General features: G+C 30.5%; 1 protein-coding gene across 4 annotated transcripts in view; it reads right to left on the bottom strand.

The window, feature by feature from the left end:
* Positions 1–14630, bottom strand: part of LOC122502045 (ankyrin repeat domain-containing protein 6) — a 208774-nt gene that overhangs the window by 97712 nt on the left and 96432 nt on the right. The gene's annotated exons all lie outside the window — the stretch shown is intronic.

The raw sequence follows: 14630 nt of genomic DNA, 5'->3' as shown, positions 1-14630 counted from the left end.
AGTTTTTCTACAGGACTGATGATCAGAAACTGTAAAATTTGACTGGACAATAACTTGAAGAAATTAGCGTGACATCACTTTATAGTTTTTAGCCAGTTTAACTGTAAAGTGCCTCGAAATTTTCCAGTGGAACTGTCCAGTGCCCTTAAAGATACTATGACAAATTTCTACTAGGGTAGGTCTAGTGCCCTGCCCTCGTGTTTATCGAAACTCTCAATGCGCCTAATCAAAATGATAAAAATATGACACGCCATATTTTTTTTTTTTTTTTGATTTTAACAAACCAGAAAGAAATATTCCGAATTTTTTCTTTTTTAAATTTTCTTTTCCATTATTGCCTCATATTTCCATGAATAAAAGTTCTAAAGAAAAAAAAAGAAGTCCCCCTTCTTACAATGGCCATTTTGCGAATAGGTATCAAAGTCCTGTGGCCAATTACGAATAATGAGAGTAAGTGGTGCACTGTAATCTTCCTCCTTTCGCTCTGAGGACGTGAAGGAAGTCGAGAAAGTGCGCCGTTAGCTTCTTAAAGAAATTCAACCCTTTCCCTTCGTAAAATTACAGTTGGCGCGAAAAAAGAAATCTACAAATCGATTTTTACATACATTGCGTATACTTTAATGTTTCACCGCGCCGTTTATTGAATGTAATCTCTCTCCGCCTCTTTGAAAACCCTACCAAAAATAAAATTATACAATTCTTTCGCGAGGGAAACAAATTTAACTGATAACGATTCTTCTTGAAAAGCCTTTTTTGAAAAGTCTTTTTTGAAAAGCCTTTTTTTGAAAATCCTTTTGCTAAAGTATTTTCAAATCAGAAGAACGTGAAAAAATGCCAATGAAGAAACTTTCCAACAGAAGTAAAACAGCTTTTCTTTTTGAAAAAAGGAAAAGTTCTTTTCTTGAAGCGAAGGAAAAGTGGAATTCCGCATTTTAATGTTTCGCTCCGCATAGAGCAGCAGGTTTTAAAGTATATATAATAATAATCAATGAAGTCCAACGCTTCCTGTCCTCTTTACTTATAATAACCAGCATGAATCCTACAGAAGACCTTCATATGTAACAGTTATTAAATTAATTGCATCTTGTCACGAAGATAAAACACCTGCACGTGTGAGTGTATAATGCATTAGTTTGTTTAAATATCCAGAGAAAGAGAAAAATAAATAATAACTGAGAAAAATTTATTTAATTGAAAATTAATTAAGCAATTAATCATATAATTCTTTCGTCGTCGTGCTTCTTCACTTTGAAAATACTCTTGAAAATTTTTCCTTTCCTTCTTCCCTGAATTTACATTTATTTTAATATAATATTTATACTAATATTTTAATGTTAAAATTGATTCCTACGCCATTGAATGTCACGTATAACACACCGTATAACATACCTCGCGTATAAAAGGCGGCAAATTTCAGTAAAAGGGCTGAGGAAAGGCTATGAATTTCTTAAGTGGCTAATTAATTACGCGCCTGTCACAACTTTCTTTTTTTTTATTTTTGATTTCCACTCTTTTAAGGAGATTTCTTGTACCAAATGGACTTTTTGCGATTTCTTTCTTAATCAAATTTTGATTACCATCATGTTTTCTTTTCAAAACGAACTATTTTCTGATCAAGTAACCTTGAGAGAGGTTCTGCGCGTGCGCGGGAATTTTAGTTGACTGACGCTACCGCTCGTGGCGCCACAAGTCGTGAGACTTGTGGCGCCACGAGCGGTAGCGTCAGTCAACTAAAATGTCAACTACGTTTTTGCGTATTTTGGGTACTTTTACCATTTTTTTCTCTATTTTCGAGAATTTTTAACAAACTGCTTTAAAACAGAATGTAAAAATTTTTCGCAGACTTTACAAGAATTCATATAGTTTATCAAAAATTAAAATTTCTTTTCGGAATGGAGAAAAATACAAACACGCAAGTATGTATAAATATTCAAGAATAATGTCACGTGTATGATTATGCTAATTACGATCATATAGTAAAGAACTGTAATTAAGAGAACGGTTTTAACTTTACGTGTGTACATCACCTAGTCATTTCATAACACACAGTTTCATGGGTATACGTGCGGGGTGGATTTAAAGTTCAAGTACTCAAAGTGATTTTAAAAAAAAAACATTCTACTCGTTTCTGTACGGTGGTAATTCAGAATTACATCCTCATCATTCTCTCTCTCCTTCTTTCTCTGTATTGCAACGACCAGAAAAGATATCGGAGAGAAGGGAACGAGTTACTTTGGCTGGAAGCGCCTCGGCAATAATTGGCCACGTTGCCATTTCCTACGTGTTCCTGCTCTCTTATTCACGCTCTAACCATATACGCGCATATGTTTCTACCGGCAAGTAAAACACGCCGCATGGATGAGAAATGATCCGAGGAAAAACACAAGATTCTGAGATTCCATACGTGATCCTCAGCAATTTCATCAAGGACTTGATCCATTAACGACAAGAAAGAAAACATAAATAAAAAAAGGAAATATTTCTACATGTATGAAAAACGGTTATTATCAATTTCATTCATTTCGTTTCGTTTCAAAAAAAAATTCATCGAATTTTACACCGAATTATTATCTTGAATTCGTTGCTTAATTCAAAACTAAGAATAATTGAAGGAGAAGAAGGAAATTGAAATTCAAGGAGAAAAAAAATTCCAGTTATCCCATTATAGTGTTGATATAGTATTTTGCCCTTCCCCACGATGATAATAATAAATCGTGAGGAATCTAATGTTCGAAGATGCGATAATAATAAATATCGGAAACAGGTGTCCATCCATATAAGTGACCGTCACTGAACTTGCTTTCGATCTGGGCGTAACGCTATTTCTTGCAAATATCCTGCAAACAACAAGCCAAGCGAGTTCTTTTCCTCTGGGAGCAAATAAATCCTGATGCATCAAGGTGGTATCAACATGTGAAGAGACAGAACTACTAGACAAGAAAAAGAAAAAACAAACCACAATCAAAGAGGATGCTACAATCATGGAAAAACACAATTTTCCCCTTTAAAACCATTTCTTTGGATGACTAATATTACATTTGTCTCTGTGATTTTCCGTATTATCCTCTAAGGTCCATCTGAATCAAACACAAGACTAAAAGCATCAAAATCGTCGACACTTGACGCCAACTTCAGAGATCTACAGGGTTGCCACAAATATATTTTCTTTTTCAGAGTTTTTTCATAAATTTTAAAAATTCAATTTTTTCCAGTTTCATAAAAATCCCTGACTTTTCTGACCTGTCGCAACCCTGATCTAATATTCCTGAAGTTAGCGTCGAAACGGAGTAAAATTTAAAATTATTAGCGAGAAAAAAAGAATGGTATTGTTAAAAATACATTAAACAAGTTTGTTGTTTTCTTTTTCTTACCCAGCGAAGTGAAGACCGGATGTGTAAAACTTAAGGATTATAATGTCCGATCGCTTATAACGAACTGAGAAAAAAGATTTATATCCTTTTTGCCAATATAGAATAAAAAAAAAGTCACTTTTGAGTACGCTGACAGACACAATTGAACGCTTATAGAAATACTAGTCCTGCTTTTATTACGCATTTTATTAAAAAAGAAAAGAGGACCTGTTATAATGTAAAACATGAAGGAAAACTGCTTATGATAGAATATCAAAGCTCCTGTAATTGTTATTGCTCGTAATCAACCACCATAAGCGTTTCCTTTATAAGACCTATCGACGCACATAAAACGAGCAGATGATGCAAATATTGGGACTACACAACTCCTCGTTTAATAAAAGTGTGCTAAAAAAACTCCACACTCGACGACCTTCAGCTGTCTCAAAAGAAAGGGACAAATGTCCACAATTTTTTTTTCTTTTCGCTTTTTAATTTGTCAACAATTTTTAACTATTCTTTGTTATTAGATAAGGAATATTTTTCGTTTAACAAAATAGAAAATACTAGCAAAAATCATAATAGAAATAAATCGTGAGAGAGAATTAATACAATGTCCGCATTTTTTTGTCGATCGTAAAACATTTTCGTTTATACCGGTAAATTTTGTGATGATGAACTGTTTACCAGAGATGAGAGACAGTGGTTGGGATCACTCTTTTGTTGCATTGAACAACCAATGGAGACCACAAAGGATAATAATAAAAAAAAGAGGAATAATTTCTTTTTGAAGAAACGATGTATTACACGTTTCACTGAACTGCCCGAGTGTCTACTACTACATCTTCCTACTTCTTTCTTCCTTTTCATCTTTAAATCCTCTTTGTGGTCTCGCACTATAAACATGACGAAGTGAATTTAACCTCGAGTGTTAAAAAAAATCCTGTTTGACTTCTCGTAACTCTCCCTCTCTCTTATTCTCTCCCAAAATATTCTTAAACAAACTCTCTTGAAAAATACAACAGTTTTTAAGTATTTACCTTCAAATATGGTTAAAATTGGTTTTGAATCATCAAAATTGAATATTAATGCTTTGTTAAATATTTGTTAAATATTTGTTAAATATTTCAACAAAATCTTTGTTGTCAACAAGTGCGAGTGACAGAAATAAAACACAAAAAAATGTTACAGTTTTTGTAGCGTGTAATTTGACCGCATTACTAATTGCCATCTGTAGATTAAAAAAAAGCGTAGTAGGCGCCTCTTGCGGCTGAAATATTGCAACTTAGGTGAAGCCCCTAATGGCCGACAACTCAATCAGCTGATTTATTGCATTCTGAACGTAATTTTCAAATTGGTTATTACTGAGAGAGAGAAAAATTGTTAGTGACGTGATAATTCATTGAATAGACCTTTCACATTATAGAAAGATGTTAAAATTTGTGAAATGCTTCCTGATTTGAATAGATGAAGTGAATTTAACTTTTCACGTTTTGCATCACGTTCAACAACGTATTTACATTTATCTTCGCACGTTTTTCATTTATATATAAACTATTATCCTCACGTTGCAATTGTATATAACTATATGTGTTGAATTTCGAATGAAATCGACAATAATTTATTCCGTGGTCATAAAATAAGTCGACAGTCTTCCTACGCTTGTTTCCTCTCCAAACTAAAAGTGCTAAGCAAACATGAAACACGTATTCAAAAGATATCCAGCAATGCTAAACGTGTTACTTCTCTCTCTCCATTCTCAACTCTTCCAGACTCTTCTAACTCATCTCTATTTCTCTTATTTTATATATTCTATTTATCTTCGTCTATCTCCTCCTTCTCAATTTTTCTTCCCCTCGAAATCCCGCTACAATCGATTCTTTAGTATTTAGAAAAGAAACAATTTTTTTTGAGAAAGATAAACAAATATTCAACAGGGGGGAAAAAATATCAGGAATGGAAAAAAGGTCGAGATTTATAGACATAGACTATACGTGACTCGGCGAATTGCTTCAGGTATAAACTTATAAAGGTACAACTTTCCAAGTTCGATGATCCACTTTTTGACAAAATTGGATCGTGTAATTAGTGAACGGAAACTGTGTCGAATCCATTCATTCAGGTAATTGAGTTGTCAAAGCTCATAAAACTGTCGGAAGTTCTCTAGACCGAAACCTATTTTCCTAACTGGACTAATTTTACGAGCAGAATAATAATAATTTTCTAATTTATATTTCCTATACTGTATTTTTTTTAAATTTTCAATTCTAATTTTTTATGCGATCAGAAAAAATTTAGAAACAACGAAATTTATTCATGCAGAAGAAGGACTTTTTTTTAATGGTTAACTCTTTTTGGAAAAGCTTTCAGTTACCCTAAAAAATTTCGTTGTTTCAAATAATTTTTTGTGTTGTAAAATAACATTTTTCGATTTTTATATACAATACTGAATCACAAGGAGAATAAATTAAAGTAACACCTGCACAATTACAAAAAAAAGTTGTCCGTTATTGGCACTTAGAAAGAAATGGTCGCCAAGTTTCTATACCGCACAGTCTGCGAGTCTGATCCAATTAAAAGTCTTTAACCCGATCCTCGCGAACGTTTGTAATTAACAATTTCTATACGGACACAGAATTGTCACCAATGAGAATGAATAAATCAATAAAATGCAATGTGCATTTCATCATTCTCAAAAATTTTGAATTGTTTCGTTTAAAAGAAATTAAATTTTTTGCTTTCGCAGAAAGAAAATCTTCTTTGACGGACGCTAAATTCAGAGATTTAAAAAATTAAAAAAGAACAGTTCTGTAATTCCGGAAGTCAGGATAAATATTCCCCTCAAGGCAGTGGGATTGGCCGACATTTTATTTATTTTGTTTTTCTATTCGAACGAGATGTAATGATGAAGAGGGGAAAAGAAGAAGAAAATCCGAAGGTGATCGAGCCTCTGATCCGATCCACTCTACTACGCATGAGTCGTTTCGAAGATCGAATGCATAATTACTCTCTGAGATGTCTTTTTTTGTCAGTCTCAAGTTCTCTTTATATCGCCGCACTAATTTCGGTATTTTATTATCGGGGGGAAAAAATATTTTATTTCCTGAACAATGATAAGTTTTGTTCTCTTTTTGCCTTTGCGATCGGGGTATTAAAACATTAATATATAATGTATTAGTAACATCCGGCCAACAATTTACAACCCAACGACTCAACATGGACTCTCCGTATGACCCTTTTCTGCATTCAGAAAGGTGGGAGAAGAGGAGGAATTAATTGGCTCATGAGAAACCATTAATGCCAGTATGTTAGACTCTTAATGAAAATTATAAGACGAAGATACTAAAGCGAGAAAATATACATTTCTCTACTACAAATTACAATATTTTTACTTAATTTATTGTTTCTGATTTTTAAAAAGCGGGGTAAAAAAAATTAGGTGCTGATTAAGTGTCAGTGATGGGTAGAAAGGCGTAAACCGGATTTAGAAATTATGTTCAGAATAAAAAACGAAAATTCTTCTCGTGTTAATTTAAAAGCGAAATTTGCCCTTAATTACGTGAATAAATATAATTAAATAAAGACTGTATTAAAATAGAGTATATATATATATATTTAAACGAAGAATATTTAAATGCGACAAACGTTTGGAAAAAATTACTGAACTAACATTATCACTAGAGAAAAAAAATATCTATTTAAATATTACCAGAGTGACAGAAACTTAGTAGAATATTACTAGAGTGACAAAAAGTTTAGCACAATATTCCTAGAATATCACAAAGTTAATATAATATTACTAGAGGGACAATAAGTTACTAAGAATATTACTAGGGTAACAAAAAGTTAGTAAAATATTACTAGAGTGACAAAAAGTTCGTCGGAATATTACTAGAGAGGCACAAAGTTAATAAAATATTACTATAGTGACAAAAAGTTCGTCAGAATATTACTAAAGTGGCACAAAGTTAATAAAATATTACTAGAGGGACAATAAGTTACTAAGAATATTACTAGAGAGACAAAAAGTTAGTAAAAATACTACTAGAGTGACAGAAACTTAATAGAATATTACAAGAGTGACACACTCAGTAAAAATGTTACTAGAGTGTCAAAAAATTACTAAAAATATTTCTAAAGCGACATAAAGTCTTTAAAAATATTACTAGAGTGTCAGAAAGTTAGTAAAAATATTATAAGGGGAACAAAAAGTTAGTAAAAATATTACTAGAGTGACAAAAAGTTAATAGAAAATTACTAGAGTAACAAGAAAGCTAATAGAATATAACAAGAGTAAGTAAGTAAGTAGGTATAATAAAATATTACTAGAGGCACAAGAATTTGCTAAGATTATTACTAGAGGGACAAAATGTTAGTAAAAATATTACTAGAGTGACAAAAAGTTAATAGAATATTCCTGGAGTAACAAAAAGTTTATTTAAATGTTACCAAATTTGCAGAATGCTAGTAACAATATTACTAGAGGGACAAAAAGTTACTAGGAATAATTATGGAGTGACAAAAAGTTAGTAAAGTATTACCATGTTTCTAGAATGTTAGTAACAAAATTAGTAGAGTAATAAAAAACCAATAAAATAATCACTAGAGCGACAAAATGTTTATTTAAATACTACTAGTGTGACAAACTGCTAGTAAAAACTAAAAAATAGCTAGCAAAGAAATCACTAGAGTGACACACTCAGTAAAAAAGTTACTAGAGTGTCAAACGGCTAGTAAAATTATTACTAGAGTAACAAAATATTAATTTAATTCTATCAGTTTCGTAGAATGCTAGTAAAAAATTACTAAGAGGGACAAAATGCTGGTTTTTTAAAATTATTTCTTCGATAATTATGTTTACTTACAATATAATTATAATTAAATATATTTTAATATATATTTACTTACGAAGTAGACTAGACAAGAAACATGTTTGACTCACCTGAAACAGAAAGCAAAGAAAATACTTTAGTATTAAAATTAGATTATCAGTATTTTTATATAGTATTTTAGTATTAGTATTAGTATTTTATCTAGCAGATAGATATAAAATATTATTATAATATTAAATTTTATTAAATATTAAAATATTATTGTAGATAGCAACAAAACTGTTAAGGAAAAATTTCTTATTCTTTATACAGGTATTATTTTTATTTTATAGAAGTTGGTGACTATTTGAAAGAAATATTGATGACGTTGCGAACTTTATCGTATAATTAAAATTGTGAACTTTTTGAGTAAAATTCTAATTGGAAATTACATTCGCTTATAAAGCGAGAATATTACTTCCTTATATAAAGCAGCCTCTTTAAGCTGGGGTTAGAAATTATTCTTGAAAATCGACAACAGATTGAATTATTACCCACTCTATGACAATTTAATGTGCACTTGACAACCATACTAAATGCTTATATGCCTCGGGTCAAAATACCCGTTTGTGCAGTGAATTCATAATTCTACAACACATATCGTTAATGACAATTTAATAACAACGCTATAAGATTATTATTTACATTTATTGAATCGCGATAAAAACTGTTTATTATTATTTCGATATTACTCAATTAATTTTTGCGAAAGGAAAAAAATTTTAATTTGATGGAAAATTTATTTCCTTATTTATTATTTCTTCTCTTTGACTATTATTTTTTTGCATAAATATCATATTAATTTTTATCTATTGAAAAAGGAATATAAGAAAGTAATTTATTGTCGAATATAAAAACTGTTTGTGAATAACAATAGGATTCCTTTTTTAATTCTATATTTGGTGACAGTGATTTATAAGTTTAGTTTCCATCTTTTCGTGTCTAGTAATGCTGATGATCAAGGTGGGGAGAAGAAAAAAAGTTACAAGCCTAGTGTTTTATGAGTTATTTATTATATCATCTACCGGCTAACTATGCAGGAAATACTTGTCGATCAGTGATTTACGTTGATAGTTACAACTCGTGCTCTCTTCTGGAGTTAAAATTTTTTGACATATTAGGTGAACGTTCGACGTATACTTACTCATGCGGATAATTTCAGACCAGTAATAGAAAAACCACAACTATCCATCTAATCCTTCAATTATCTTGTCACGCATGTGTAAACGCTCTTAAGTTCAACTTAAGAAGCGTGAACGAGGAGCAACTCAGTTCGTATTGAGTTACTCAAAAAAAAAAAAAAAATAGGGACAGTGGGAAATTTTTCTTCGTCATATTCTTATCTTGAGCAGCAAAAGACTATTTTTGTTTACAATTATATAAATTAATTTATTATTAGAATCTTACTAGAGGGACGAAAATATAATCAGAATATTACTTTAATTCTATTAGGTTGGTACCATGCTAGTAAAAATTACTAGAGTGACATACTCAGTAAAAAAGTTACTAGAGTGTTCAGTGACTGGTAAAATTATAACTAAAGTGAAAAAATATTTATTTAATTCTACCAGATTGGACGAGTGCTAGTACATAAAAAAAATGACTAGTGTAACAAAAAACCAGTAAAATTATCATTAGAGTGAGAAAATACTTGTAAAAATATTACTAGAGTGACAAAATAATAATGAAAATATAACTAGAGTTACAAAAGGTTAGCAATAGTATAATTATAGTCATATGAGGTTAATAAGAAAATTACTAGAGTGACAGTAGGTTAATAAAAATGTTACTAGAGTTACACACTTAGTAAAAATGTTACTAGAGTTACACACTTAGTAAAAATGTTACTAGAGTTACACATTTAGTAAAAAAGTTACTAGAGTTACACACTTAGTAAAAATATTACTAGAGTGTCAAACGGCTGGTAAAATTATTCCTAGAGTGACAAAACATTTATTGAATTTTACCGCAGATATTGCTTTTAATACCGGTAATATTTTTATTACCTGATTATAATTTTAGTGACATTTTTTTATCTCCGGTACCGGAGATAAAAAAATGTCACTAAAATTAGCATAGACAAACCTCAACTGGATGAGAAAATTACAAAAAAAAGAAACCCTATTAGATTAATGAGTAGCGTTCAATTAATTTGGTGGAACAACGGACAAGTTTAGCGAATTACATTATGATGAGCCTAATTTAAAGGGAGCAACAGGTCAGAAGTAATCAGACAACTTGTCGAGAAATGGGTGAGTCACGACAGTGCATAATTAAAATTCCCCACCCCCCTTGCCATCTTTTATAAAGCATGGCCGTTGTAATTATTCGACTCCAGTTAGGACAAACGCCGCGCAAAGATTACACTATGAGAGATGCGCTGATGGCTATACAGCATCCCTCTTCTTCTTCTTCTTCTGGAGCAGAAGCGACTTTATTAACTGCTATTTCCTTCAGAAATTGCGGTGTAAATGAACAACACTGTGAGTAGACATCAGGAGTTGATTGATATCTTTTGGTGAAGAGTGCTATTTATGCGTGATTAAGATAATGCTCTCTCTCTCTGTCTTCGAGAAAGAAAAATGAAAATTATAAATTTCTTCTCTATACACAATTCTCCGCATATGTGAAATGCATCAGATTATCGCATTCTGAAACGAGTTTTCGTTTTCAAATATTGGAGTTGGTATCAGATATATATTTTCCTCTATAATGTTGGATATTTAGATAAAATTGGATTCAATGTAAAATTTTATATTCCTTGAAAGGGGTTTTTAAGCGATTGGTGGAGGGGAATAAATAACTTGATTGGATGGGGAGAAAAAAAATGATGACTTTTCAATTTTATGGCCTAGGTCCTGAATAATCTCTAAAGATGTATAGAAGAGAGGTCATGGTGGAGTCACAGTCAAAGGACGGTATATCTAAAGACGGATATGGAAGTTCAGATTACAATCTGGCAATTTACGTAGCCGCAGCGAAGCAAATGAGATCGCATCGCGAATACATGAGGACATTCTGTCCTCCGGCATCATTACGATACGTCCAGAGCTATTCGAAAAAAATAAAAATTGTCTTTTCAAACTATTTCTTAATTCTATTTTCAATCCTTTTTTTAAATTCTATTTTTCCTTACATTCTATTCATATTGAATCAGTGAAACTTTTATTGTAGAAGAAAATTGACAATAAAATCACAAATTGAATGATGGTAGTTGAAAAAGGATTTTGCAACAATAGTGAACGATAAAAGTTTTATTGGCGCGTTTGAGAAGACAAAACACAAGAAATCGACGCCTTACCGATTCCCACTCTCTTTCTCTCTCACACTCGTAAATCGTCGTCGTTCTGAAAAGCGATTTTAAATCTTCATCGAACCAGATCGACCTTACACAACGTCGATCGCCTGCTGAGTTTCGACGGAAACTGTATTCAGTTCTCGTTATTGACACGAGGCGAGACCACAGACTTTGGAGATTTATTGCCTTATCGTAGAATCGAGTTCTGAATGCAATATCCAAAGTTCAGATTCTATTTCTTATTCGTCTCAAAGACTGACATTTATTTCCAGTTTTCAAATTTTTCCCATCACAATCGTCATTATTTTTTCATCGATTTTTTACGGTTCAAAAAAATTGCACTATTGCAACTAAATCCTATAGTAACATTATTATTAGATTGATAAAAATCATAGTAGCAAATTTGGCGCTTTAGTAAAAATATTACAAGGACGAATAAAGTGACAAACTCAGTAAAAATATTACTAGAGGAACAATAAGTTACTAAGAATATTACTAGAGGAACAAAAAGTTAGTAAAAATAATACTAGAGAGACAAAAAGTTACTCAGAACATTACTAGAGTGATAATAACATATAAGAATATTACTGAAATGACAGAAAGTTAATAAAATGTTACTAGATAGAATTTTTTTTTTAAATTTGACAGAATATTGTTAGAGTAACACAAAGTTAATAAAATATTACTAGAGGGACAGAAAATTATAAGAATATTACTAGGGTGACAAAAATTTTGTCAGAATGTCATTAAAGTGATAGAAAGTTAATAAAATATTACTAGAGGAACAAAAAGTTACTAAGAAAATTACTAGAGAGACCAGAAATTTAATAGAATATTATTAGACAGACAAAAAGTTAATGAAATATTACTAGAGTGACAGAAAGTTAATAAAAATGTTACTAGAGTGACAGAAAAATAAAAGAATATTACTAGAGTAACATAGAATTAATAAAATATTACTAAAGGAACTTATTGAATTTTTTCTAAAAAAAAATATTACAATTTGTCAATCTAGAATTATTTTTACTATCAGTTTATCATTCTAGTAATATTTTTACTTGCTGTTTGTCGCCCTAGTAATATTTTTATTAACCCCTTTTTTATTTTAACACCGCAAAAGGAAAATTAAGACTATTCTTCATTTCAAAATAAATTCATGTTTTAATAACTTCTATTTAGAAATTAACAATTTTTCATTTTCACAAGACTCTCTCATCCAATTCGCAATTTTCTCGGTAAATTTCAAATATACTGGTCTATAGTGAGAAAAAAAAATAAATAAACTTTAACGATCCTGAAAAATTCCTATATGGAAGTACTAATTAGATTATGCTAAATGAATTTTTCCTCTTTTATACATTTTATAAATTCCGAGAAACGAAGAATGGCAGTTTTTTTCTCCCTCTCTTTCTCACTATATATTTTTTTTTTTTAATGAGTAAAACTAAAATATTTTCCTGGGAATAACTTTGTATTGGCACATGCACGTGCACCGGTTTTGTATATATACACATTTATAGATCTTTCTCAAGTTCCATGAAGTGTGTGCTCGAGTGCAAGATGGTACTCTGCATTCAGCATCCACTTTACGCTTTAAGCACAAATGTTGTACCTTCATTTTCTTCATGCCAAGCATAGTGTGCATACTAATTTCGAAACTGTAAATTTCTATGTTTTCAATTGCAAGTGCGTTTCCATGGAAAGTTCACTTTAAATGTTTCTTCAAAAAATTCTTCGAGAAACAAACATATATAAGCACGAAGATTTTGTTTATTAGAATTTAATGTCTTCTACAATTGTTTTGTCACTCTAGTAATATTTTTATCAGCTGTTGCTGACAAAAATATTACTAGAGTAATAACAAACAGCTATTAAAAATTTTAAAAATAGCTAGTAAAAAATTACTAGAGTGACACACTCAGTAAAAATGTAACTAGTGTGTCAAATGGCTACCAAAAATTTTACTAGAGTTAAAAAATAATTATTTTAAATTACCAGGTTGGTAGTATGCAAGTTAAAAATCTACTAGAGTAACAAAAAATCAGTAAAATAATCACTAGAGTGACAAAAAGTTAATAAAATATTACTAGAGGTACAATAAGTTACTGAGAATATTACTAGGTTGACAGAGAGTTAGTAAAAATATTACTAGAGTGACAAAAAGTTTATTTAAATGCTACTAAAGCAGAATGCTAGTAAAAATATTACTAGAGGGACAAAAAGTTACTAAGAATATTTCTAGAGTGACAAAAAGTCAGTAAAATTATTACTAGAGTGACAAATTTAGTAGAAGTATAAATAAAATACCAAAGAAAATTGAGAATTAGTTTAGAATCCTTAGAAAACAAAAATATTTTACAATTATATAAATTTCCAAAGTGAATATTAAAATCTGAATTTATTTCAATACGAAAAAAAATTAATTTTCCGACGGTGTGAAAATAAAAAGAAGATGTAAACTTCTCTCATATATTTACCAGTTGTTTCATAATTAGAATGTTTATCGTGTTACTATTGCACTACTATTACATAATATAGAGATATTTATTTACACTTTATAAGATAATTAGTTGCTATAGAATGGTGTAATAGACGGTTCGCCATATATATTTAACAGTAATCTCGAATTACATATAAACACTTTAATTTTAAAATTATACCAACATGCAAACTCTTAAATTGCCTTTAAAAAGAAATAATTCAATAATTAACTACTATCATCAGCTTTAGCATTATTGGAATTACTTAGCTACTCAATTGCTCATTACTAACTTAAATTGAATGTGCACGCCGCGAGAGTATAGAGAATTAATAATGGATGAACTCGTTTGAAATCATATGAGAAATATTGTTTCTGTATTCTACTTTGTTAAACATAATTGGACAATAATCACATATTTAATATTGCTTCTTATGATGATTAAGTAATTTCGCAAATATTTCTCTTTTTCTCTTTCTTTAAACGCTGAAAACGAACTTTGTTTCTGGAAACTGAGTTTAAAAATAAAATAAGTCGTAAAGCCGAACTTATTTTTTGGTTGAAACCGCAAAAGTTGTTCGAATTTAAAGAAACAATTATGAGGAAACTTAAAAAATGAGAGGAACAATTCT

The sequence above is a fragment of the Leptopilina heterotoma genome, unplaced genomic scaffold, assembly GCF_015476425.1.
Source record: "Leptopilina heterotoma isolate Lh14 unplaced genomic scaffold, ASM1547642v1 Lhet_22, whole genome shotgun sequence".
Lineage (NCBI taxonomy): Eukaryota > Metazoa > Arthropoda > Insecta > Hymenoptera > Figitidae > Leptopilina > Leptopilina heterotoma.
This window is presented reverse-complemented; position numbering and strand designations above follow the sequence as displayed.